The sequence below is a fragment of the Alligator sinensis genome, unplaced genomic scaffold, assembly GCF_000455745.1.
Source record: "Alligator sinensis unplaced genomic scaffold, ASM45574v1 scaffold851_1, whole genome shotgun sequence".
Lineage (NCBI taxonomy): Eukaryota > Metazoa > Chordata > Crocodylia > Alligatoridae > Alligator > Alligator sinensis.
The window spans coordinates 667,271-672,654 of record NW_005842410.1 but is presented as its reverse complement, the minus strand read 5'-3'; the positions used below and the strand labels follow the sequence as shown (position 1 = coordinate 672,654).

Genomic DNA, 5,384 nt, shown 5'->3' with positions numbered 1-5,384 from the left:
TGATAATTTTTTCAAAGATTTTGCCAAGGATGGAGGTGAGACTGACTGGTCTATAGTTGCCCGGGTCCTCCTTCCTCCCCTTTGGCCCTTTTCCAGTCCTCCGGGACTTGGCCCATGCGCCACGAGCTTTCAAATATTCCCGCCAGTGGCTCTGCAATGATGTCGGCCGGTGCCTTCAGCACCCTCGGATGGAGCTCATCCGGGCCTGCCAACTTAAAGGCATCCAGTTCTTCCAAGAGACTCTGCACCATCTCAGGGTCTACGCATGGTAGTCTGGCACCTTGTTGCTGCCTCTCTACAACCCCAGTGAGAGACTTGTCTAGCCCCTCGCTTAGGAACACTGAGGCAAAGAACTCGTTGAGGAGTTCAGCCTTGTCCCCCCTGTCCATCACCAATTGCTTCTGCACATTTAGCAGGGGTCCTATTCCTCCCTGGGCCTTCCTTTTATTCTCTATATATCTAAAAAACAATTTCTTGTTGTCCTTTACTTGGGATGCCATCCTCAGCTCCATGGTAGCTTTGGCTATTTTAATAGAGTGATTCCCAGACAGCTGCTTTAACTAAAACAGCTCACCATCATATGCATAAAGCCCCATGCACATTTCCATCCTGGATCAAGTTAAATCACAGTCCCCCAGCATTCTTTGCAGCCCTGGGCTAGGCTGTGCTATCTGTTCCAGGGAGCAGGGCTGGCCACACTCCTCTGTTTCCTAGCCGAAGCGGTGAGGGCTGCCTGACAAGGGGAGGGGTGGGGAAGCCCAACTGGAGATGCAGCCTAGTCTACAGGGGGGACCGCTCCCCTCCATGCAAACTCCGGCTGGGGGCTGGGGCAAGGGACGGGGTTAAACACCCATTTCCCAGCTCAAACTTACTGCTGGCTGCAATAATGAACTACAAATCCCGGAGGTACCTGGAAGCAGGAAGAGGAAGTGATGAGCAACCCTGCAGAGTCCTACTGCTGTAATTCTGGACTGCAAATCCTAGAGTTATCAAGCACAGCAGGAAGAGGAAGTGAATACAGCTGGAGAGGCATTCTCTAGCACCCCTCAGCTTCTGGCCTGAGCCACTGCAGGCATGAGGCTGCATTTCCTGAAACAAACCTAAATGTCTTTCCAGTTGTTTCTCAGTTTAATATTTGTAGCTTAGACTAACCTGCAAAGACTGAATCAATTCAGTCTTGGGCTTTTTGACTGTCTGCGCTTAGCCAAAATGACTGCAGGATACTTTATCTAAAGCTCATTCTATGAGGTTTAAATAAAGCGCCCCCATGGCCATTTTTTAATGTGTGGGGGCTTAATAAACATGATGGTCAGGCAACACGGGAGCAGTCTAATTGAAACACGGAGCAGATTTGATTAATCAATTATGCTGTGATGCATTCTAATTAGAATGCAAATGAGCATTTCTATAGGCAGCCTTAAGGACTAACTGGTTTAGAAACCTAATGAGTTTAACCAAGAGTAATTGTTCCAGCTGGCTTGAGTATGGGTGGTATCTGCTTCATTCCCAAACCTTGGGAAGAACATTTTGTACCTGAAAGCTTCTCAAGATGTGTCTTGACTATAAAGTTGGTCTAATAAAAGATATTACCAAACATATCTTGTTTCTCACGTGGTGCCTGGACCATCACAGCTACAACAACACTAACAAGTTCCTGTTCTGCATTCTGAAAAAATAAGATGCTCTTCTTTTGCAGCTTCTTTAGGAAGGGTATTGCAATTGAGGGCTTTTTCAACTTTTCTCTGCATATAACAAAATGCCAACAGGAAGCTTCTAGAGCCTTCTAATAATAACAGAGTTTCTCAATACACTAACATTGCTTATTCTAAAAAATTCCTAAATATACAATAAAAAAGAAGCAGTTACAAGTTTAGGTTTTAGGACTATCTGAAAACTCTGTGGCTGATTTTGCTCATTAGAAATAGAAATCAATACCTATTTGAGTTAGTTTCCTCATCTTCTCTTGATCACTCTTAGCAGAAGCAGTCCCATTTCCATTTACTTTTCGTATCATTTTCTGGTACCTCCTCTGTCCAACAAAATCTGTAAGCATTTTAATTAACCTTGGATGCTACATCCTGTAACCATCCCCTTCCTCCTCTACTAACTGTGTCACTGGCCCTAGTATCCCCTTTACCATGCATTTTACCCCTACTTCATCCTTCGTTTTTAACTAGCCAGCACTATTTATTAAATGTAGAGAAAAACCCTGATAGATAAATGTTAGGTATTTTTCCTAGAGGGCTCTTGGTAAGTATCAGCTCAGTAAAACAAAACTATAACTGATGTCTTAAAAGCAAATCCATTGGAGTCTTCTGAGTAATCATCTGTGGGGTAGAACCATATGTGAAGAGGAGGCTTGCAGTGCCATGTGGCAGGATTCTTCCATCATTTCTGTCTAACACTCATTTTGATATCTGCCTAAATCACTCTGCCTGGTCATTTCATTCTTGATTAAAGGTAGCCATGCTACACATTGCCATAGACATTTCTAAAAGTCCTCGTAAATAAATTGTGGACTAGCATCTGACACAAAATTCTTAGGCAATTCATAAAAGGTGGCCAAATTAGGGAGCACCTCAGTTGTTTATACAGCAGAGGTATATGGTTGTCAGGTGTGCCATTTAAAATATACATCTCTCATGAATAATGTCCTGAGTTCTTGAAAAATTCAATGTGCAATCATTGCCAAGGCTTCATAGTCCACTTGAGTGGCCAACAGGGGTCTATTTTTTATACGATTCAGTGGCTAATCTTACAAGCCGTGGAAGCTATTTCCTGTTTCTTTGCTTTGATCTAAAGGTGACCACCAAAATTACATCTGGAAATCCCTTTCTGGTTTTTATTCTCTTTGGGGGCTGTTCATACAATTCTGTTCTTTCCTTTTCCTTTTCCTTAATAAACTTTTTTGTACAATGACAATTCCAGTTTCCTCATGGAACAAGGCTTAACTTGTTCTCCCTTTCTGTGATGTGGCCAACCTGAAAATGTATAATAATTACCTGACCAAAATGGGGTCTTTTCCTTAACTGTCATTGGGATGTCATCTAGAAAAAAGTCTATATACATATTTTCCATCTATAGATCCACCTTTGTACTGGGATAACTGAGTGAGTGCTTTTGCATTAGCCAGTTTTTCTACTATTATTTTAATACATGCCATACCAGCAAGCTACTGTGATTGAGGCTCATTTCTGCAGCTCGACTTCTGCTAATGGGGGAATGCCTTCCTCAGACATCAGTAGTTTTGCCAGAAGTTTATGATCTTTGATGGAGGCAATTTGTTGTTGCTGTTGTTCTAACAAGGTAGTCGTGGAATGCAAGAACTGCAATCTAATGCCTACAACTTTTCTTTTTTCTGTTTGACAGTACTTTCTGAGTGTGCCCCGACGGCACCATTGTTAACTGCACTGTCATTTAGTAGCTTTGTGTAGTGGCAGTATTGCAGCCAATGACACCCAGCTGAGGCGCAATTATTGCTAGTTGAAAACTTTTCCTTTTAAAAGTACAAAATGATGGCACAGTAACAGCCTGTACAGCGCAGTCTGCGCAGCGCACAGTTACTTTTAGCCACTATGTCTCCATACGGATGCGCTATACCAAGGTAGTGTGTTGCTACAACAACATAGCTGCTACATCAAGGTTTTTGCACCTTGTGTAGATGCGCCCTCTCAACTTTCAGTAATGTTATAGAAGCAAATACTCTGGGTTTTTTCACTCTCAACTTTATAAATGTGTGCAATGACAGCTCTCAAATCTTATAGGAAAAGAATCACAGGCAAGTGTTATGGGTAACTCCAGAACAAAATATAGCAACCAGCTGGGATTACTCCCTTGCTGGGACTACCTAATTTCTTTTTTCACTTCCTCAAAAATTAGCTCCTTTTTGTTCCAAGCCTGCGTCACATTTTTTTTTCATAACAGGGAAGACATAAGACTAATTATAATGGAGAAAATGAGAAGTTCAGTAGCTTTTGTCTTTGCTCTTAATAAGTGTTTCTCTTCTGCATCTCTACAATTCCTCCAATAAGTAACTTGATTTTGGAGAAAATAAAAAATCCACATTTATCTTTATCTTCAGAGTCACATCTTGGCAATCCTTCTAGAACCTCCTCTAGGTTTATAAACAATTCAATTAATTCTTTACAGTTAAGAGATGTTATTTATAGGGATTTTCCAAAGTGCATGCACGTATTCTCTGGGTGCACTATATAGACCAGAAGCTCCTATTGTGGGACACCTGTCATTAAAGCTACCTGAGTGACTAATAATGAAGAAAGAAAGTATCTAAAATTAGAAACTCCTTTTACCCCTTTTATTATAATAACAAATGGATAATAAATTACAACTGTACAGTGAAAATATTGAGGATTTACATATGTTATATTGGTCCTTTGTGGGGAGTACACTGTAAACATAGCCCTTGAGAACTCCTGGTATTCTGACTTCCTGAAAGGGAAACAGGAAAACTGCTGCTTATGGACACCTCCGCAATGGTTTCATGTCTTGATGTTCTATAAACAACAAAGTGAACAGTTAAAGCTTCCTGACATGGTCACTCCCTGGCAGAAAGCTACTCTCCTCTTCACAGAGGCTTCTGGTAGAACTGATCACTGTGGGCCCCAACTGCCACAGTGCTAAAAACTGGTTGCTAGGGTTGTGTTTCCTCCTTGGGCAAATGTGCTACAGGCAACCCTCACCATTCATGGGGGATACGTTTCTGTGATCCCCGCGAATGGCGAAATCCATGAATAGGGCATTGTGTTCATGAACGCAATGCCCCATGCGGCTGGGGGAAGGGCACGGTTCCAGCGATGCTGGTGGGAGCCCAACGGCAGTGGCAGGAGCCTGGCGGCTGCAAGCACATTTAAAATGTGGGTTCAGCATTCACGAATACTTGAAACCATTAATGCTGAAACCATGGTGTACATGCAACATGGCTCCTGGCTGTCACCATTTTCCCACTGAGTAGATTCAAAAGGGTCCCAATGATTGATGCTTAGATTGCATTTTGAAAAGTCCTACCCCACACCATAGTATAGGGCGGGGAAGGGGTTACGTCATCAATTCCATTCAGTTAAACAACAACATCGCTTACCCCTCCAGTAATTGAGCAGTTATTCTTCAAAATTCAATGAATCATTGACTACCTTATAATTAGGGGTCCACCCAGCTTGAGGACACAGCCAGCTAATTTCACAGGCAGATCTCAGGGCCAACTGCCATTTTAGAGGGCTTATTATAGCTGGGCTCTTCCCATGCCTCTGATTGGCCAAGGGGCCCCTGGTGGTCCCATCTCGCACCACTGATAGGCTGTGAGGACTGTCCATCATATGGTCCCACCCCTCACCACTGATTGATTGCAAGATGATTGTCCACTATGT

The 5,384-nt window shown here is 42.7% G+C and overlaps 1 pseudogene; it reads left to right on the top strand.

Annotated features, from left to right (window-relative positions):
* The first annotated feature begins 3,422 nt into the window (after positions 1 to 3,422).
* LOC112551302 lies at positions 3,423 to 3,586 on the top strand (annotated as a pseudogene).
* Positions 3,587 to 5,384: the final 1,798 nt, after the last annotated feature.